This window comes from Raphanus sativus, chromosome 6, assembly GCF_000801105.2.
Source record: "Raphanus sativus cultivar WK10039 chromosome 6, ASM80110v3, whole genome shotgun sequence".
NCBI lineage: Eukaryota > Viridiplantae > Streptophyta > Magnoliopsida > Brassicales > Brassicaceae > Raphanus > Raphanus sativus.
Window position 1 is genome coordinate 44,385,901 of NC_079516.1, and position 23,149 is coordinate 44,409,049.

The following is a 23,149-nucleotide window of genomic DNA, read 5'->3' on the forward strand; positions in this document are numbered from 1 at the left end:
AATTTCTCTCCAAAACCGGAAAACACAATTTCTCAGCAAAATCGAAAAACACACACTTTCAAGCCAAAACCAAGAAATCACAATTTCCCGCCAAAACTGGAAAATATAATTTCCCGCCAAAACCGAGAAACCACAATTTCCCGCCAAAACCGGAAAACATAATTTTCCGCCAAAATCGGAAAACGCCATTTCCCGTCAAAACCGGAAAACACACAATTTCCAACCAAAACCGGAAAACGTAATTTCCCGCCAAAACCGAAAAACGAAATTTCTCGTGAAAACCGGAAAAACGCATTTTCTGACCAAATCGGGAAAACACAATATCCAGCCAAAACCGGAAAAACGCAATTTCTTACCAAAACCGGAAAAATACACTTTCCCACCAATAACGAGAAAACGCAATTTCTTGTCGAAAAACGCAATTTCTCAGTAAAACTAAAATCGCAATTTCCCGTCAAAACTGGAAAACACACAATTTTTCGTCAAAACCGGAAATAAACAATTTCCCGCCAAAACCGTAAAAACGTAATTTCCCGCCAAAACCGAAAAACGAAATTTCTCATGAAAACCGGAAAAACGCAATTTCTGGCCAAAGCCGGGAAAACGCAATGTCCCGTCAAAACCGGTAAAACGCAATTTCTCACCAAAACTGGAAAACACACTTTTCTATCAAAACCGAGAAAACACAATTTCTCGCCGAAAAACGTAATTTCCGGCAAACCGAAAATGCAATTTCCCGTCAAAACTCGAAAAACACAATTTCTCGTCAAAACCGGGAAAATACAATTTCCCGCCAAAAATTTAGAAACAAATCTATTTTAATTATTTTAGTAACAAGTTCATCTTGATGTAAATGTAAGTTGAAAAAAACAAACAAACATAGTTGCATTCAGATGATTCATCTGGATGGATAAACGAAATGCATAGACGAACAACACCTAGGTGGAGCATCTGGATAAGACATCTAGATGGACCATCTGGATGCATCTTTCAGATGTACAAACGAATAGGGTCCAACTCTTCCTTGCTTCCGAAGTCTTTCCTCCAGTTTCCAGGCAATGTTCACAGGGGAAAACGACGACGACATCAAGTAACTAACGTGAAATAAATTTAGAAAATATAAGTCTTTAATTTTGGCTAATGTTAAATCAATGCCCGGTTTAATTAATGTTCTGGTCTAATTTAAGTCGCTGATTTAATACAATTAAGCAGGACGGGTTAAATTTAAATTCGCTGGCTGGTTTAATATGTATAATTTCAGTGGCAATCTCTTGTAATTATGTGGAAAAATCAGGGTTTAGTACTAATTGTACTTCAGTTTTAATAGATTAGACTAGATTTTGATCCGCGCTTTCAAAGCGCGGGATTGACTTGATTTGAAATATATTTTTAACATAGTATATTTATAACATGTATATTATTTTAATAAGTGTCTTATCTTATATGTTTAGTAGTTGTTTTATATAATTAGGATGATAAGTATAATTAATATATAAATGTAATAATATATAATTTGTATAGTCTTGTAGTTCTTGTTTTCTTTGTTTTTGGGTGATCATTATGTATATGTAAGGATAGTAGTAGATGATCTGTGTTAATTATGTAAACTTTTGTTTAAAGTTTAATTTATATCATATTCTCATATTTGTTTAGTGGGATGTTGAACTTATTTTTGAATCTTATTATTTCAAATGGGAATATGATTTAAGACATTTTTACATATATAATTGGGCCCGGAAAAATAATATAACATGGCCCAAATATATCTATAGTTAGTTCTTATGTTTAAATAAAAAAAAGATCGATCAAAAAAATAAATAAAAAAAAAAAACAAAAGAAAATTGACTGTTCAGTTTTATTTTAAAAAAACAGATAATGCAAGTAAAACAGACAAAAACTATGCCGACACTTTCCTTTCCTTTTTTTTTGGTAAAATGTTAAGTACACTTTCCTTTCCTTTTCTCCAAAACTTCTCTCAAATTAGCAAAACATTGACAATCGCAGTTGTTTCCAATGAGAAGATAGAACAAAAAAATCAGAAGGAGTAGTCTCATTTCCTGTTCATCTCTGTGTGTTATACGAAGGTAAGTATCCCAACATGTTCTTCGATTATTATAACTTCTTCTTCTTTTTGCTTTTTGGTTTTTAACAAAAATCTTATATGCAGTTGCAAGAGTAAATACTTTCTTAAGTGAATTTAGACGCAATCTAGATTAGAGATTGATTTTTCTGAACCGTAAATGTAGCATCTGCATATCTTATTTTTCTATAAACTAGAATCTCTGTCCGCGCTACAAATTTGGATGGAAGTTGATACGTCCTGAGATTGGACAGGATCACTCAAAGCTTATTTTATTTCATTGATCAAATGGCCTTTATATAATAGGCAAGGCATACAAAAGGTTTAGTCAAAACCTAGAAACTTGTAAGCTAATAAATATTAAAATTTGACCAAAGAACAAAGACCAAGACTTTTGACCGAAAATGGGAATTTGTGGTCGCAAAACTCTTCGGTTGATCTCGTCCTTTTGCATAGCCGACGGGCTCTGGATTACCGTCAGATTGATATATTATTTGACCATACCTTCTCGTTTCTTGTTAGGCCTTTATTTCTTTGGGCTGAACCATGTTCATAAACATATTTTCATAAATCGTCAAGCCCGTCTCGTTTAAAACTCAAGCCCAAAAACCAAACTTTCTTAATTTGTTTATGCTGCTGATTTAGGGCACATCATTCCCTCCTTCTTTAAAAAGATTTGCCCTCAAATCTGTCTTTCTTTAGCTTCAGATAGAATGATCTTTTGACTTTTCGTAGAACTTTTTTTTTTTTTTAGAAAGGAAGATGAAAGGTAGAAGGTGGATGATGGAAAGATGAGAAAAATAAACAGATAGTACCGGTTGAGTGGCTCTGATACCACTTGATACGTCCTGAGATTGGACAGGATCACTCAAAGCTTATTTTATTTCATTGATCAAATGGCATTTATATAATAGGCAAGGCATACAAAAGGTTTAGTCAAAACCTAGAAACTTGTAAGCTAATAAATATTAAAATTTGACCAAAGAACAAAGACCAAGACTTTTGACCGAAAATGGGAATTTGTGGTCGCAAAACTCTTCGGTTGATCTCGTCCTTTTGCATAGCCGACGGGCTCTGGATTGCCGTCAGATTGATATATTATTTGACCATACCTTCTTGTTTCTTGTTAGGCCTTTATTTCTTTGGGCTGAACCATGTTCATAAACATATTTTCATAAATCGTCAAGCCCGTCTCGTTTAAAACTCAAGCCCAAAAACCAAACTTTCTTAATTTGTTTATGCTGCTGATTTAGGGCACATCAGAAGTCTCCAAAGGATTAGAAAATTTAATTGGTACATTTATTTTGGTAAATATTGTGATTAGTTAACCATTTGATATTTTTGCAAGGAGATGTCTGCGATTATTTTACCCAGAAGGTAGGTGATAGCAGTGGCTAAGTGTAGAAGCTGACTGAAATTGCAAAGGGAGAAGTTGTGCGCAGGAAAGTTTTGGAATTGTGTCTTCTAATTTTGTGACACTTGTTGCATGGTTGATATCAATTAAGTATGGCTGCGGAATAAGCTTGTATTTGTGATTGTTTGGTGAGAGCTGGTATATATCTCCTGCTGATAGAAGTTTAGGTTCCTCAGTTGTTACGTTATGTGAGAGCCGCCCTTCTAGAGTTTGTCCCTGAATGGAGAGCAAATGGTTATTTGTTTTTTGGTTGTATTCTAATTGACATAGATAAATAGCAAACATCTAAGTTAAAACGTATGAAAGCGGTGCCCAGGTTGGTGTTGGTGTGATTTATGATGGGCCAAAGATGTCTTACACAAACTAATATTGGTGTTGTTGAGACTTGTTCTTCAAGTTTGGCTGCTCAAGTGAATAGTGTGGCGTGGAGTTGGTTCTCTGTCAACAAAGAAAATGATTTATTTTATGTGAAATATATTTTCTGAAAACATTGTTTTCATTTTTGAACTGTAGAAGTCAGTATGTTTGTGATATATATATATATATATATATGGAATGTCTATCTCGAAGATGTTATTACCTTCGCCCCGTTGAACTCCGCTTCAAGTAGATCATGACAGTGTCGAATGGTTTTATTCTCCACTCGGATGAGTTTTTGTCAGAAGGTACGAATTTGATGTTGTTGTTTTTTTTTTGGAATTTAAAAGAATAGTTTTGTGTTTTGTATCCACAACGTGTAGGCTTTAATTCTACGTGGTAATGCAATTACCTTTTCTGGTGTTGTAGAATATACGATTATAGATGGTGAATGATTTGTTCTATAAAGACCTCTAATTTGATTGAATCAATTATAGGAAACAATTGTTACTATACTTTAATTTTTATTTAGGAAAATAACGATTGTTTGATATTAATTTACAATTTATCTTCAGTTTTCATTTCTTCTGGGTTGAATTTCCTTAGATGGGCTTAATAATATTTCTGTAGTAAGGGAAAGACACTATTATTTGCGATAAGTTAACATGCCAAAAATTTATCGACATGTTTAGAAAAATTCGAAGTTGGCGTGTCAAAATAGGGTATTGTTAGCCATAAAAGCTTCCTTTATAGAATTTAACTTTCTAGGTCGTAAGAAAAATTCGAAGTTGAGTAGAAGCTCTAATTCCCAAGCTTAGGGCGTTTGGCTTTCTCTGGCTCATCTCTGACAGACGTTTTTTTATCTCCTCATCTGCAGAATCTCCAAAGTTCTTGGAACATTCACACATATCATTTGAAGATATCATGGTTTCCTTGGACGTTGGAGCAATGGGGTTTCCAACTGTGGTTGTTATAGCTGGCTGAGCTTTTGGAGAGAGGATCTTTGTGACAGACTGACAGTTAAAGCTCGAGTGTTCCCTGTTAAGTTGTGCTCTGAAACTTCCACACTGAATTTGTGTTTTTGATCAATGGTGTCAATCAAAGCTTGTGGGACAGGCACTTCATGGGCAACGCCTTTGTTTTCAGTAGCCTAACATTGAAGTAAAAAAATGTAAGTTTAAATAACTTGAGGCTGTTGTATAGCCCAATGTTAAGTTACCTCAAAGTAGCTATTAACTAATTCTGATGCATGCTTCCCAGTTAACTCACGACCGACATCACCAAGTAGGACAAAAACTGTCTGCTCACTACTGTCACAAACGAAGATCTTAATACCTGTTATGAAGGAAAATGAGAAGCCAATAGGAGCAAAACGTAATTGAATATTGAGGCTAGAGCTCATACTCTGCAACACCGGCTACGTTAACCTTTCCTCGCTTTGTACACATCAGCGAGGTAGGGCCTTTAGTAACCTTAGTGTTTCACCCACTGCATGCAATATAATATCAAGCAGAGCCACACACAACATCATCAATCGTGTCCGTGCACTCGAAAAAGGCAGCCTGCAACAGTTTATAAGCATGTGATATAAATATCTAAGCTTTTCATAATGATTAAGAGACATGTAGCTTTAATTTTACCTTTGCAGATTCCTGCTTGATGTAGGAGAACATTTCTGCTATAGTCAGTCTCAGGATTAGTGACCACCTCTGCAGCCTGGTCCCAAAGGTAGAGTTTCATCAAAGGTCTGCTGCAAAAGATAAGCTCTGACGGGTTTAGAGAAGTACCAAGAAATGGTGACTTGAAAAAGAAAGCACACGTACCCATGTGATTTCACAAGAACCAAAAGATGCCGCGTCGTAGCTATCTCAACTTCATCAAGGATGGGACCCTCAATGAAAGTATGTCCATTGACCAGCTTCATGTGGCCAACAACATCTATTACATTGGTCACGAAGAGTGTAAGTTATATGGGTTAAAATAGAAAGTCCAGTATTTTATCACCAACCGAAATTGATACACACAGACACTTTACGTAGACAACAAATAGCATAAAAAGAAACCAAAAATATAGAACCCTTAACTAATTATTTTACTTTATAAAGAATCAAGATTTATGTACTTAGTTAATCACTTTATTTAAAATGCAGGAACAAAATATAAAGACTACATCCAATCAGAAAACGATGTTACTCAGAGATGATATGAAATATTAGTGGCCTTACCATAGAGGTCACCTTTGATGTCACAGTTAGCTTCGAAATGGAACCGGAACCGGTCTTCGTCAGAGTTCTATGATAGAGTTCTATGAGAAAGAAACGGTTGCGATATGATCAGCAACCCGATACACCGGTTTGTTTTGGATCCGTAGAAGTTGAAGAGTCTGTAAACTGATCCTTGTTTCATGTCAGGCAAATACTTTTTAACACGTCTGGATGTAATGATTCATTGAATAACAGTTCCCTGTCAAGAAAAACATGATCGAAGTTGTGTTGTTTTAAAAATCAAATAACGACAACGGTGTTCTTATTCAGACAACGGTGTTTAAAATAAAATAAGGGGAAAGTAAATTCTGGATATTTCACAAACCTGATCGTCTATAAGGATCATCTCAAGACCAATAACGGTCCTTTTCACTGGGTATCGAGCCTCCTAGAAATGGATCATACGGTAGCGTCACTGGGTTTCATGGAACCTAGTGAGATATCTTTGAAAAACATAACTTCGAGATCATTAGCGGAGGAAACAGGAGACTTGCCGTTTGGTTTCATCGCCATGCCTTGAGCTTACTTAGGGCAGGTTCTTTGGTTTTGGTTTGGAGCAAGAAAAGTAGAAACAATATATAGAGAATGTGAAATAGTTGAAGATGAAAGAAAATCATTAAAATCAGATTAAACAGACGATTGATTGCAGAAGATTGTGTGTTACAGAGGTCGGAAGAAGATGAAAGATGAGTCGATTGAACTTTCGCGGATTAGGTTTTCTCATCTGTGTTTTAAGGGGCCACAAATATTATAATTTTGAGAAGGACAAGACTTGGGTTCACCCCTGGGTGAACCTTTAAATTCACTACTTGATTTATAACCAATCAAAGTGATATTTGGATAATTAAATAAAAAATATTAAATATATTTTAAAATAGTTAAAAGAAAACAATGTCAATTCTAAATCCGAAATCTTAATTTCTAAACCCTAAACATTAATTCCTAAATCCAAACCCTATATTCTAAACTCAAATTCTAAACCCTAAACCCAAATCCTAGACGCTAAACTCAAACCGTATACGCTAAACCCAAATCCTATACCCTAAACCCAAATCCTATATCCAAATGCTAGATCATAAACCCAAACCGTATACTCTAAACTCAAATTCTAAACCCTAAACCCAAACCGTTAACCTTAAATCTAAACTCTATATCCTAAACCCAAATCATATACCCTAAACCCAAACCGTATATTCTAAACCCAAATCCTAAACCTAAACCATACCTACTTCGGGGTGCTATCACTAAACTAGACAAAATTACGTAGTAATTCTTCGGGGTTTACGGTTTGGGTTTAGGGTCTAGAATTTGGTTTTAGGGTATACGGTTTGAGTTTATGATCTAGCATTTAGATCTAGGGTTTAGATTTAAAGTTTACGGTTTGGCTTTAAAATCTAAGATTTGGGTTTAGGGTTTATGATTTGGGTTTAAGGTTTAGGATTTGAGTTTAGGGTATAGGGTTTAGATTTAGGAATTAATGTTTAGGGTTTAGAAATTAAGATTTAGGGTTTAGAATTGGCATTATTATTTTTTAGCTATTTTTAAATATATTTAATATTTTTTATTTAATTATCCACATGTCATTTTGATTGTTCATAAATCAAGTGGTGAATTTAAAGGTTCACCACATGGGGTGAACCCAAGTCATGTCCTTTTGAGAATGGATATCAATTGGGCTGGATATAATTTCTGAGCTCATACGCAAGAACACATAGTTTTCAATTGAAGTGGAGCTGACATGGAGGATTGAAATCACCTAATTGGTTGATTTAATTTAATGACGTGGACAGCTTTTTTATAGCTTATATTTGCCTTTTAGTATTGTATATTGATGGTTGTACATTTATTTGCACCATAATTGTATTTGTAGGTAAATCCTAACTTACACCTAGTAGATATCAAAATTGTATAGGGAATATTTTGTTGTTAAAATTATTAATACTTGCCGAAATTTAAATTGAGTAAGTCACACTTTTAAAATTGATTACAAAAATTAAGGGATGATTTTGAAATATATAGTCTCAACAGATATGGTATCAAACCTAAATTTTTATACGGTATACATCATATTCATCTCGGTTTGTGTTTTAGTTTTAGGGTATAGGGTTGGAAAATATAATTATATTTTGGTCAAATATATCAAGTTTAACAATTTTGGATAAATATTTTTAATTTGTTAAAGGAATGATAATGTAGAAAAAAAAATCTTTGTTTATCTATACATCATATTCATATATTTGTTAGTATTTTAATTTCAGGGTATAGGGGTTGACCAAAAATGAGATGATTTTATGGGGTTTTCAAGTTATAGGGCTTCTTAGCTTTGAGCGTGAAGATGAATCTGATGGTCAGTGATTGGATTTTTTTAAAGATGGTTTTATTCTGCGACGGGCTTGCTTTAATTGTATAGATGTTAAGCAAGATATTTATTAAAAATTCTGATTGGTAAAAATGATTTTGGCGACATTTATTAAATTAAGGGGGGGGGGGGGGACATAGTGGCAGAGGATTGTAATTATTTTGAAAAGGTAGGGGCAAAAACCTATTAGGTATTTTACTTTAATAGTATAGATGTATTTTTTTAACGTACGATGAAGTGTATACTCCATCCTTTTTAAAATGTTACACTTTTTGGTTTTTCACGCAGATAATAAAACATATTAAATTTAAGTATTAAATGCATAACTTTCCGTGATTGTCTATTTTCCATGATTTTAGAACAATAAGAATTCAGTAAATGTAATTAATTTTCTTGAAGTTTACCATTAATCATTATTAGTTGATATTCTATCTGTTTCATAATAAGTGTCACTTTAGACTTGTACACACAGATTAAGAAATCATTTAGTTTTGCATATTTTCTATATAAAAACATCATTACCAATACATTTAATTATATTTCAACCAAAAGAAAATAAACTGGATAATAAAATTAATAAATTATGTATTGAAATAATAAAACGACACTTATTTGGCAACAAAATTTTTTCTCTACAACGGCACTTGATATGAAACGGAGGGAGTAAATATTGTATTGAAAATATGAAAAATGTATCTTTTTGGAACAACTTTTTGTTCGTAGAATACGTATCTCTATAAAACAGAAGGAGATTACTTGTGAGAAGTAAATTTTAATTATTAATTAAAATACTTGATGAGCAAGTCGTGTGTGGATAAGGAATATACTTGATGTATTGGATATTTTCAAAATAATTTTGTGTTTATTTTTTTGATTATGTATGTAGGTAGATATGAATTGATCGATATACTAAATTTTATGTAATCAGTCAAATCTATAAATCCGTGATTAGCAAGTAGGTGATTATTATGTAAAGTAATTAAGATATGTAAATATTTAAGAAATTGTTAGTTGATATTGTTATGGTATTTTTAATTACCCAGTTTATTGTTTTTAATAATAGGAGCAAATTTATTGCGAACTTAAATGTAGGGAATTATTCTTTCCGTTTCATATTAAGTGTCATTGTAGATAAAAAACTTCGTTGAAAAATAAGTGTCGTTTTTAGCATTTCAATGCATAATTTATTAATTTTATTCTCTTGATTATTTTTTTATTTGTTGAAATATGAGTAGGTATATGGGTAATGTTGTTTTTATATTGGAAATATGCAAAATTAAATGATTTTTTAATCTGTGTTCAGAACTCTAAAACGACACTTAATATAAAATAGAGAAATTATTATGTAAAGTAATTAAGATATTTGAAGATTTAAGGAATAGTTAGTTGATATCTTAACCATTTTTATTAACCGATTTATTGTTTCCATGTGTATGTTGCAAAAATTGATTGCGTAAAATCTTTATATCTCTTGATTTTTCTTTTGAAATTTAAGATTTTATATAAATATAGAATAATATTGATCAATAATATAAAAATAAATAAATAGGCAAGCTGAATGATTTTTAATTGGAAGTGATTTTGTCAATAAATTAAACAGACCTACTGGTTTGTCCTCAGGATATTTAATGTAATACATTTTGTTTATATATATCGACTTTGTTTGAAATTTAAGATTTATATAAATATGGAGTAATATTGATCAATAATATAAAGAATCTGGATTTTCTTTTTGTAAAGTAATATTGATCAATAATATAAAAATTAAATAAATAGGCAAGCTGAATGGTTTTTAATTGGAAGTGAAGTTGTCAATAAATTACATAAATCAACTGGTTTGTCCTCAGTATATTTAATGTAATACATTTTGTTCGGTTCAGAAAGATTCTTTCTGGTCATATTATATAATTACACAAAACATATCTAGTGAAACCCAATACGTAAACCCATTTGATGGATGTGAAAAATACGCAATGGGCTTTGGTAATGAGATAGATAAATTAGCCAAATATCCTTAATTAAAATCAGTGGCAGAAAATCGTAAATAATGAGTAAAAATAAGGGTTATTTTCCATTTGTACTTCTGTTTTAATAGAATACTAGATTAGATCCGCGCTTTGAAAGCACGAGATTTATTCATACTAAAATATAATTTTTAAATTTTAAAAATTTTCTAATTATAAAAGTATGTGTTTCAGTATTTTATTATCTAATATGATTATGGTGTTTTGTATTTTTACGTTTTTAAGTTATTATTAGATGTCCAAAATTATTTGAAAGCTATAAATTTATATTTTTTAAAAAATTAACTGTTTTGTAATTCAACTATATTAAATGATTCAAAGTGCGCGATTTGTTTCTTTTTCAGTAAAGTATGTTCAAATTTTGATTATCATAAGATTATGTATTTTTATATAAGATAATATAATCTATTTATAATTTTGTTGATTTTAAAAGAAGTATATATACTCTTAAAAATTTAAATTAAAAAAAAAAATATTTTTATAAATTGTAATGTAATTTATTTGTTATTAGTAATATTTATTATATATTTTCAATTCTTAACTGTAACATCTATCTTATTAAAATATAAACATTGTGTTGGACATAACTTTTATTTTGTAAGTTTTTAAATCAAATACACATTTCTATTTTATAGTTAAACCTACATTCAATTATTAAGATTCATTTTTTTATTTTACTATTTATGTTTCCAAACAATATATTTTTTTACTTATACTACTATCCATGTTTTCAAACAACAGTATACTTAGTTATTTACTATTTACCATTTTTCCATTTGTACTTCTATTTTAATAGTAGAATATATATATATTCTCATTCACTCAGTTTTGACGTCAAAGACTAGTAGTAAGTACTAAATACTATTCTCTAGCACTTCGTATCCTATCAAAATTATTGCATTTAAGGTATAAGCTTCTTAATTTTACCTATATAATAACAGTAACTTGGTAGTTTTTTTAATATAAAATCTTGGTAGTTTTTTGTGAATATAAAATAAATGAAAAAACTTATACGCTATTTTTATTCGTTGTTATTATTATAGTAGTAATATTTTCAAAATAGTTCACTTTTAATTTTATTTTGAATGTGGTATCAATACACCACTTTTCCGAATTTGGTGTCAATCTATTGTTTGATCTGATTAACTTTAGAACTTTTTCAAAATCTCAGTAAATGATCACTTAAGCAATTTTAGTTTTATTTTCATTTTGATCACCTAATTAATCATACCTTTTATAAACGATTTTCTGAAAAGACTAAGAATGTTTTGGTTTTAAAACTTTGTAGTTTTATAGTTAAGAATTCTATGAAATAAAAAAACATATTAAACGTCTGGAATCATCAGCATTCTAATATTTAGGGTCTGACTGGTGTAACCGCAGCGGTTGCGGTTGCGGGAGTTTGCGGGTGCGGGTGGTTGCGGTTTTAAGCATTTTCTAGAGATTTGTACGACTGGTATAACTGTTAGAAATTGTTGCGTTTGCGGGACTCTTATGACTAGTAAACTACCAAACGCAACATCTGTTAAATAATAATTTAACAATATTTACATTTTATGTAATTAGAAAAATATTAAAAATCATAATAATATGATAAGTATAAAATTTATATTTATAAAATCATATTATTCAATTTTAAAAATTTATAGAAAATATTTTAGTTTTGAATTTTTATAATATAAATTGAAATATAATATGAATACATTTTACAATTTCTATTATTTCAATTGAAATTTTTATTGGATATTTTTAGTATTATTTTTATTTATTCTGTTTTTAAAGAAAAAAAATTTACCCTCCCGCAACCGCCCGCAACCGCAAACGCTAGCTGGAACCAGCTTTTGATTTTAAGAGATTCGGAGCGGTTTGAAGCGATTTGTAGCGTTTTCTGTGATTGTTTTTGAAATGCCAACAACCGCTATAAACCGCAAAAGCTGCGTTTGCGGATGGTAGCGGGAAAACCAGTCAATGCAGCTTTTGCGGTTTATAGCGGTTGTTGGCGTTTCGAAATAATCATAGAAAACGCTACAAATCGCTTCAAACCGCTCCGAACCTCTTAAAATCAAAAGCTGGTTCCAGGTAGCGTTTGCGGTTGCGGACGGTTGCGGGAGGGTAAATTTTTTTCTTTAAAAACAGAATAAATAAAAATAATACTAAAAATATCCAATAAAAATTTTCAATTGAAATAATAGAAATTGTAAAATGTATTCATATTATATTTCAATTTATATTATAAAATTCAAAACTAAAATATTTTCTATAAATTTTTAAAATTGAATAATATGATTTTATAAATATAAATTTTATATTTATCATATTATTATGATTTTTAATATTTTTATAATTACATAAAATGTAAATATTGTTAAATTATTATTTAACAGATGTTGCGTTTTGTAGTTTACCAGTCATAAGAGTCCCGCAAACGCAACAATTTCTAACAGCTATACCAGTCGTACAAATCTCTAAAAAACGCTTAAACCGCAACCATCCGCACCCGCAAACTCCCGCAACCACAACCGCAACCGCTGCGGTTACACCAATCAGGCACTTAATTGAAGAATGTTTTTCTAATCATAAACATCCAAACTAGGATTTCGAAACTTCTCATCGCCAATTTGAAGGGAGTTTTTACATATTGTGGTAATAATATAATAAATGTACAACTGATATTTTATCTTTTTATTCAACCTGTTTACCTATATTTACTTCTGCGGTTCTACCTTTTTTTTTGTCACTTTGGTCACTTTGGACCTTTAATCCTCAAACTGAGGTAAGGAGGGGTCGAACCCCTCATACCAGGGCCCGAAGGCAGAGCTCAGTAACCACTTGGCTACGAATGACCCGGCATTCTGCGGTTCTACCTATCTAAGGAAATCTCAACGTATTCAAATTGTATATCCAATAAAACAAACTTTTGTTAACCACATCCTGGTGGTCTAGTGGTCACTAGAAAAGAAGTTGTTATGTTGGTCCAGTCTAGAGATCGATTCCTCTCTAGTGAGAAATTATTAGCTCTACCTTGTGGCCATGCGGATATAAGCCCATGCTTACGACCCATTTAAACATCCGAAAAAGGTATATCCGTGGACTACACCTCCCATCCGTGATTACATGCGGATATAAGTCTGTTTTTTTGTAACTTAAAAAGGTTAAACCAGAATCTATTAAAAATACAAGTGTAACTTCTGGATAGGAGGTGCAGCCAACGGATAGACCCTCTCTCGAACACATGTTTTGTTATATATATGTGACTACAATGTAAAAGATGTTATAGTTATATATAACCATTAAACATCATTAAGTTCTCAGCTATTACGTGTAATTTAAAAGGGTTAAACCCGAGTCTATTAAAGATACAAGCGTAATCTTCAGATGAAGGTGTAACCCACAAATAGACTTTTTCTCGGATATTCAAATTGACCGTAAGCATGGGCCTAATCCGTCTGGCCACATATAGAGCTAATAATCATAATTCACACTATCATCGCATAGTAACAATCTTCGAGTACTAAAAGCCTTCGGGGCTGCGGGACACCTCTGCGGATGGCTTCTTTGATGGAACTGGTGGTGGATCTTGTGCGTACATGGACACCCGTCCTTGCAACGTCACCAAAGATGGATTTGTGAGCCACGGTGTTCACACAGAGGAGGAGGCGGTGCTTTCTCTTTCTTCTTTCCCTCAACATAATCTTCTTTTTATTTAGATTTGTTCTTGATTGTTGATTTTTTCTTACTTGTAACCTGGATCTCGCCGTTTCTCCAATGATGTCATGTTAGGGTGATTACTGTTCCGATGCTCCAATTGAGGAAGAATTGAACAATATATATATTTAAAAAAAATCATTCAAATGGCTGGCTCTTTTCTCCACAGTTAAGTGACTTTTGTCTTTATGGTTTAACAAAAGGCTATAAAATACTAAAAAGACTGAAAAGGAAAGCTTGTATATATTATGTCATCTCTTTATTTTTTTATCTCAACTCCAACTTTTATTAACCAATTGTGATTACAAAGATTTTAACCTCACAAAATTATTTAGACCCCACATACAACAACGAGAGTTAGTATTGTTGGAACTCGTTTTTTGATGAGATGGTTTTAGACCATTTTTGGTAAGTTTTCCGGGCGAAGACGTTTGTCGGATAACTGATTGTTTGACAAACACTGTGAAATAGTGTATTTATATGTCAGAAACAAATTCTGTTTGAATGAGAAATGGAAGTCCAAAATGAGTTTAGCTAAATATTAAAAATTAGCAAATGTCATATATTGGATATTTGGGTTTGAATTTGTTAGTTGGATATTATGTCCATTACTTATTCATGACTATATTTATGTTTGTATAAACACAAAATGCAAACCCAAATTAAAAGAAATATTATTTATGTTTGATTTGGTAAAATGTATAATATATTTCTTATTATTAAGTCATTAAAAATTGAGTCAAAATGAATTAAATTTTCTTAATGACAGCATTGATTTTTTGACTTTAAGACTCCATTACTCTCTTGTATGTTATGGTTTCTCAAAAGCATAATGTGATGTTTTATATTTTCTATATAAAGGCTTGTGAGCCATTTAGAAAAAATATAGATAGACACACATCAAATACCAAAAGAAAAACTACATTCTCCTATATTGAATAGTCATGTTAGTATTTTTTTATTTTGTGTCTGATAGTACAACACAAAACTAGTTTCGCCAGGCTTTTGATAGAGTGACGCAAATTCAGAAGATTGTTTGCAGTTGTATCCTGGGACTCATTACGTTATCGAACCGTCGTACTACGGGACGTATTTTGAGTTAAGAAAAGAGATAATATCTCGCATCTGCTATTGTATCATCCTTTTCTTACTATTTGGTATAGTTTTATCATTTTTATTCTTTACAATATTTAGTAATCCGTAGTTTATAAAATACGGTTCTATCAAGTATCACCCATGAACACTTACAAAGATCATAGGCATTGTATTTTTCACCACCTAAGACGAGTTCACCCTACGACTCAAGATGAGATGAACCGTCTCTAAGACCACTCCATTCTACCACTAAAACTCAAGGTTACAAAACAATTCATTAGTCGTCGAGATAGCCTCATTGTTCTTCTCCCACTTTCATCATCTACTTTATTTGGCTTTGGTATAGGAAATGTATTGTTGAAGATTAGAGATACTTTTAACACTGAAGTTCTAATCAGAGGCTTTGTAACCATGTCGAAGATTATTGATTGTGCACTTGTTGCTGCTTCATTCTCGGGATTTTGTATCACTGATTGTGGTTTTTAATTTCCAAGGATTGGTCTCACTTTATAGCTAGATGGCTGTTGAGATTAGAGGACTTCTCAACATCATTAGTTGTTTAAGCATTTTGTATGTTTTTATCTTTCTATGTTGTATTTGCTTCCTTATAATAGCTGTTTGTTTGGCATGGATGGCTTCGTTGTTATGCAAGTACACTTTCTCCATTCATGGAGAATAAGAATTTTATGAAACTAAGGTTTGATCAAAAAAAAATTTAGACATATGAATCAAAATAAGAGTTTGGACCAATTCACCACAACGATAACTGTGCAAATAAGCCTAAAACGATATTCTATACATTTCATATAGGTCACTTGGCATCCTTACGTCTAATGTGGTTCCTCCACTGAATGCTACCATAGTTTTTCAAAACAAAGCTTAACACACATTTTTCATAGAATCAGTTTGAGAAAAAATGAATTAACTTTTACATAACTCGAAAACTTCTCAGCATAACGTAAAAATCCTATGTAACTAACACTCTATACAACTAAAATTTTACGATCGCAGATAAAAGATAAGCTAAGAACAACATAATTAAATATTTTAATAAAATAACATAGAGAACGGAAGTTTAGGTCTGATTGGCTGTCGAGGTAAGTAGCAGGATCAAAGGGATTTGATTCGATAAAAATGATTTTAAATAAAATCCTTAACGAATCAATAATTTGAGTAATATTAAATCATAGACGAGAAAAGATAGAGAAGAACTAGACAGAGTGTGATATAATAATGTACGTAGCAGGGGAAATGCATGTGCACACAATCTACATTAGATATTATCTCACATTAATTTTTAATAAATACCCTCTCCACTATGCTCTGTCATTTTTGGTGTTATGCTCTCTTAATTACTCATCAAATCACTACTAATCTCAACATAATCCGCTGTTTTGATACGCTTCCCTGTCTCTAAGTTATTTCAATCATTCGGATCATAATTATTTAATCTTATACTATAATTCACTTTGGAAGCCCCCTTATCAAGTGGTTTGATTAAAGGTTCAATTGCTTTTACACTCGTAAGTTTGGGGTTCAAATCTCAGAAAATACCAATTATACAGATTATGGAAAAATAGGTTATAGGAGATCTTCAGTTTGGTGGAGAGTGTACTATCGAACATGGATCTCATATGACGGCTTAGAGTAGTGCAGTCAAGTATGTATTCTCACAGGGTGGTAAAATTGTCGACTGTAAGATCGTCTTTGTAATATTCTCATCGTTGTAATAGCATAATTAATCAATAATAATCGATCCAGACGTTAAAAAAAATACTTTAATTCACTAAATTGTTATTTTCTTTGCATTTAGTGATTTAAATGTAAAACCAAAAAAGCACAATAAAAAGTAGAAGATGTAATCAAACAATTTTATAGTATTATCTTTGAATCTAGTATAAATTATATTTAGTCTTTTTGATTTTTATGATAGTGTTTAAGATACATATTCTTTAATTTTACTATTAGTGTTTTTTTTTAAGTAAAATATATTATATTGTTTGATATCTTAATAATAAATTTAGTTAATCCAATTGAGTAAAGAATTCAATTTTTTTGTTTGGTTTAAAACTAAATCAAACCTAACCATTTGGATTTATACAAATTTTAACCAAAAGGTTGGACTTCTATTTGGTTTGGATCAGCTTGGGTTTTAATTGGATTAGTTCAGTTTGGTTTGGTTTGGTTCTATTTTTTCCCCACTTCTAGAGATTATCAAATTAATATTATACTAGATTTTAACCCGCACAGTTACGCTGGTGTTTGATTTCATTTATATTTTTTTCGTTTCATTTTAGTTGTTGTTTTAATTTTTACACACAGATTAAGAAAATATTTAATTTTACATATTTTAAAAATAAAAACACTTTTACATATACACCTAACCACATTTCAATCTATAAAAAAATAAAATAATATATAAAGTTGATAAATTCTGCACTAAAATTATAAAATGACACTTATTTAAAACGAAAAAACTTTTCTCAACAACAAAATGTAAATTGAAACAGAGGTAATATATATATATATATAATATATATATATGTATATTTATTTATTTATTTTACATCATTATTTGTATATATTATTTAATTTAATCATATCTTTAAATGTTTATATAAAGATTACAAATACAACAATGCTATAGTTTATATGTCATAGTTAATCAATTGTGTTAATTGTGACTTCTTACTATACATTTATCTAACTGAATTTGTACTCGATTATTTAATGAATCAATATATGCATGAAACAACATATTTAAATTAATATATATTTAATTTATATTATTTTTATCCACGTTTCAAAGTTCTGAATTACTTTTTTAGAATTTTTTTATGTTTATTCATTTTAGATAATACATTTGTATATATAAAAATTTAAAATATGTTAATTTATATTACATGTATTATATAGTTTAATTTGTTAACCCGTTTTCGCTAACATATTATATTCTTTTAAATATAAATATAAATATTATGAAACTAAAATATAATATATTAATTTAATATAACTTATCATATTTATTTCAGTATACGAATTATTTAATATGAAAGTTTATGATTAGAAAATAAATAAATATATTTGTATTTTTGTTTTATAAACGATAACTGAATATACATTATGCATAATAATATTTTATTATTAATTACGAATTTATATACATTTTAAAAAATGAGATCTTGTAATATCTTTTACAACAAATTTGTTAGAAGTTTTGAAATATATATATTTTTATTTCAAATGAAAAGATATTAAAAGATATTATGATTAAAGTGGTTATATAGATTTTATATTATTTATATTAAGAAAACATATTTATAAATATCTAATAGTAAATCCAAATGTTTAAAAAATCACAAATAAAGTGAAATCATGTACACATTAATAGATACTTCTATTTTAATATATAAGATATAAGGTCGTGCACATATTTTACCAAAAAAGAAGAAGTAATGCACAGAAAAGAAAAGTAAAAGAATACTCATTGTCAGCATATGAACAAATACGCGTCCTGCAACGAGCGGTCTATTCAGAAGTGACACCTTGTTGATACCTTTCTATGGTTCCGAGTGGTAACCGATCGCCCGGCATCGCACTGGCATCAAAGGTAAAAAATCTGAATATATACTTATATATCTTTATATTTTTGTTATTATTTGAACCACACTGCACTTGTCCCGCAGTTATCCCGTAAATTACCATTCAGACCTATATATACGCTTCCCGCAGAACCAATTAAGGTTAAGACATGTTCGAGGGATGACATGTTATATGTTATCAGAAGTGGGTATGCGGAAATAGAATTGCAGAAGCGAGACTTTTTTCTTTCCAAAATAATTAGTGAGGTACGTGTTAAAAGCGTATATATATACATTTGTTTTTGTAAATTCATGACTAAAAATATATGATTCAAATTAAAAATAAAGTATTTATTCATTTATAATAATTTTAAATGATTTTATATTATAGCTGTGGAAATATACATAAATAAGTTTATAAGAAATTATTATATTAATTTTTTCATAAATAATGTACCCAACATATTGAATATATATGTTATGTCTCTAATAAAACAATAATGAATAAAATTATTTTAATTTTAATATTTTGATATTTCTATTTTCTCTATTGCATTACTATTAGATTTTGAGTTTTTGATAAAAACAAAAACATGATTTTACATTTTTTGTTTATTTATGACTTTGTGTTTTTTCAAACAGGAGAGTGATTCCAAAACGGAATCGTAAACTTCCAACGTATTTTTAAATAGGATATTTTAAAAATATTTTGGAGGCGAAATTCTGTAATCTTTAATAATGTTCAGATTCCGATTCTGGTTCTAAAACAGGAAAGTAAATTGAACGTACAAATATAAATTCAGATTTACACAAAGATAAACATTAGTTAGTTTTTCTATTTTGACGATAGTGTTCAAGATAAACTCACATCTACACAAATATAATTAAAAAGATAATCGAATGCGTGCGCACGCACACACATATATATTCAGATCTAATGAATTCTTTGTGTATTAAGTAACTAAATATATTTATTAAATCGTGTTACTTTATACAACTTTTGTAATTTTTGTTTGTTACTCAAACGATAAAAAAGAGAATAAACGTTATTTTACGTTGCTTAATGGGGTTTTAGAAAGATTCTTTAAATTGGAGATATTTTTAGAAGCTAAAAAGAAGATTTATTGAAAGTAAGAATCGTTTTTGTTGCTCGTATGAGAAGAAAAAAAGAAGATTTTGTTTCAAAATAAATTTCTGAAAAATTTAAAGGTTCTAAAACTGGTGGCAGTCTATTCTCGCTACAAGCTCTGATGGTGTTTAATTCGAATTTTAATCTCGTATTGGTTTGGATTTTTGACTTTCTTATATACACAAATTAATTACCATACTAAAATAAAGATCTAATAGTATTATGTAAATATATTCAACTCATTTACATCATACAATTTTGTATAGTAAATAATTTATATTTGATTTGTTGCTCAAACAAAAAGACAGAAAAATCACTCTTTAATTCTTCTTATAGACACTACTTACTTTGTATATTTTATATTTAGTATTGTTTGTAAAAATACTTTGATCTTATAAGTACATTTACTTATCTCAAAGGCTATATATTAGCTGAATAAACACAATTATTTAAAACATAACTGAATTTGCAATTTTTTAACTTGTTTGATGAAAATAAAAAATTACAGTTAAATAAAAAAAATAGAGAATTTTTGTTAGTGCTCGCAGTCGGTTTTGATAAGATTTTTGACCTGGTTTTGGTATTGTTTCGGCATTTTAGTTTATAAAAATAAGTACCATGTTTCGCCATCTAGGTTAGAGCCTTGTGGTTTAGTGGTAAAAGATTCACAGTTGTGAGTTTCGCCACCTCCATTCGATTTCTTGCTACCAGTAGATTAACATGGTGTGATCACCAGTCCTTTTAGATGCCTTCGGCGGGTTCCTCAACGGACAAAAGGTAGATTTTCAGTGAACCATCTTTAGGTGCTTGTCGGGAATTCCTTGTGGCATCCGGATATCAGGGCTCATAAAAAAATATAATAAAAAATAATTACCACATTAAACTATATTTAGTATGGTTTGACTTAGATTGATTCATTTTGATTTTTAGTATATTTATCTTTTAACACCAAACTATTAAAGATATTTATTTAAATTCCAAAAAAAAATCTATATAATCATAATTCTGAGTCACTAAAATAGAGTAAAATTTATTTTTTAAGTTTTAAATATAATATTATTGATATAAAAATAATTACTAATAATAAAAACAAGGTTATTAAATATTATAATTATTTCGTTAAAAATAAATACAAGAGTATCAATGTACTGAATATCACTGAATAAATAATTTAGGAAAAGTAAATTTTTAACACAAAATATTGTAGTTCAAATAAAATTTAAGAAATTGTTAAAAAGAAAATATTTTATTTTCACCTAAAATAATTAATGGAATAAAATTTTAAATATTAAGTTATATCAGTAAAAAAAAATCTGACGCAAATAGAGATTTTATATAGTCTTTTATGACGTAATAAAAATGATTGCTTGTATTTCCACAATAATGATGCTTAACTTACAAAACATTTTTAGCCCTTTTTTAAAAAAAAAACTTACAAAACATTTTTATCCAAAGACTTACAAATTTGAAATTGTTTTTTCTTTCTTTTGCTATTTGAAATAAAAGGGTATTTAAGCGAAGAAAAAACTTTTGGGAAAATCCCTTTTAGGCCAAAAATGGGCAATTCTCTCAAATATCATTTTTAGGCTTTTGTTACAAAAATAGCACTAAAAATGACCAAAATAACATCTTTTTGTTTTGAAAATTTTAATAATTTTTTTTTTGGAATTTGAAATTCATACCCTAAATCCACTTCTTAACTCTAAACTCTAGTTAAACCAAATGGTATAAACACATATTTTACCTTTTAATAAAATTTATTTTGATCATTTTTCCGCTTGAAGTGTTATTCTCATGAAAATAAACTACAGAGTATTATCTAAGAGAATTTCTCGCGAAAAAACACCTATATGGTCGTCCTTATGGGATAAACTCAACATAAAATTGTCCCATTAGACTAATATTTACTAAAAACGCAAATTTGCCCTTTTAAAATATAATTATAAATTCGAAAATGCATTTATAAAATATTATAAATATTTAGATATTATAATTTAAGTAAACTAATTAAAATTCGAATAAATTCATTAAAATCCCCAAAAAAAAAATTTACTAACTATCTTGTTATCTCTGCCTCTCCCTGACGTGAATAGTGTGTGCACCCGATTAGATCATTGAGAGTGTTGATCCTTTTTTCCCTTTAATTCAGTTTTGAATGTTTTAAACTGACTTTTTATGGAAATCTTTGTATTTAAAACACAGCCAACACGAAATATGGGAGCCATGGAAATAGTTTTGCAGAGTCGAAACCCTAAAAAAAATAGGGAAGATGATGAAAATATGGGAGCGTCAAACCCAGGCACTGGTGAATAAATCCAATGACTCTGACCACTAGGACATTCGAAGTTATTATTATTTGTCCCGGAAACTAAATTATATTACAACGACTGCACAAGATTCTTTTTTGTTCAGTTACAAAAAAAAAGATTCCTTTTTGTTGAATTTCAAAAAAAAAAAAAAATTGTGAAAATCAATTTTTCCCTATATAGAAATTGAATATTTCCAAATATTTTCTTTCTCTATTTTTGGAACTGATTATCCTTATCCGTAAAATATGTATTTACTATATATAGAATACAATGAACATGTTTGAACTAGATGTCTACAGGTTTTTAGATTTATAATAATGTGTAGATTCTAATTTCTACGTATTTTAGATTTATAGTACTATATAGATTCTGATTTTTACATATTTTAGAACGATAAATTAAGCATTGAATATGTATTTCAAATATTTTTAGATTATTGTTATTCACGTAGGTCATGTATTCTAAACATAATAGATTAAATGAAAAAGCGGATTTCAATTTATACTTTGTAAAATGTCAATTCTATTTTTTTATAGAATAAATATGAAATTATGATTTAAACATTTTTAAAACTGAAAAAAATTCCAATAAGTTGATATATGTATTTCATCAGTAGTTATTATTTTCTAATATATTTTTTGGTAAAATTATTTATTTTATTTATTTTCGAAAATACTAAAAGGCATTAGAAATAAAATGGAACAAAATAGGAAGCAGTTAATGGGACATAGTTATCATTTTTTGGTTTTGAAAAAAAAAAACAATTTTCCCAAAACATTTTTTTACCCCATACTGTTTTTTAGCTAGTACTTTGCTCATTTCTTGAATATAT

At 29.6% G+C, this 23,149-nt stretch overlaps 2 long non-coding RNA genes across 6 annotated transcripts; one reads left to right on the forward strand and one right to left on the reverse strand.

The window, feature by feature from the left end:
* The first annotated feature begins 1,895 nt into the window (after positions 1-1,895).
* LOC108813598 (uncharacterized) lies at positions 1,896-6,380 on the forward strand. 2 transcript variants are annotated; one of them, XR_008935901.1, is made up of 6 exons: positions 1,896-2,084; positions 2,835-4,159; positions 4,729-5,022; positions 5,112-5,306; positions 5,500-5,812; positions 6,002-6,380. It is a non-coding gene; the product is annotated as an uncharacterized LOC108813598 (long non-coding RNA). The 2 variants fall into 2 exon arrangements; XR_001943576.2 differs by having other exon boundaries at positions 1,899-4,159.
* LOC108813597 (uncharacterized) lies at positions 4,473-6,875 on the reverse strand. 4 transcript variants are annotated; one of them, XR_008935904.1, is made up of 6 exons: positions 6,441-6,871; positions 6,077-6,314; positions 5,675-5,789; positions 5,492-5,601; positions 5,071-5,413; positions 4,473-5,001 (listed from the first exon to the last, which is right to left on the reverse strand). It is a non-coding gene; the product is annotated as an uncharacterized LOC108813597 (long non-coding RNA). The 4 variants fall into 4 exon arrangements; XR_008935903.1 differs by having other exon boundaries at positions 5,071-5,186; positions 5,256-5,413; positions 5,492-6,314; positions 6,441-6,875; XR_001943575.2 differs by having other exon boundaries at positions 5,492-5,789; positions 6,441-6,870.
* Between the last annotated feature and the right edge of the window lie 16,274 nt (positions 6,876-23,149).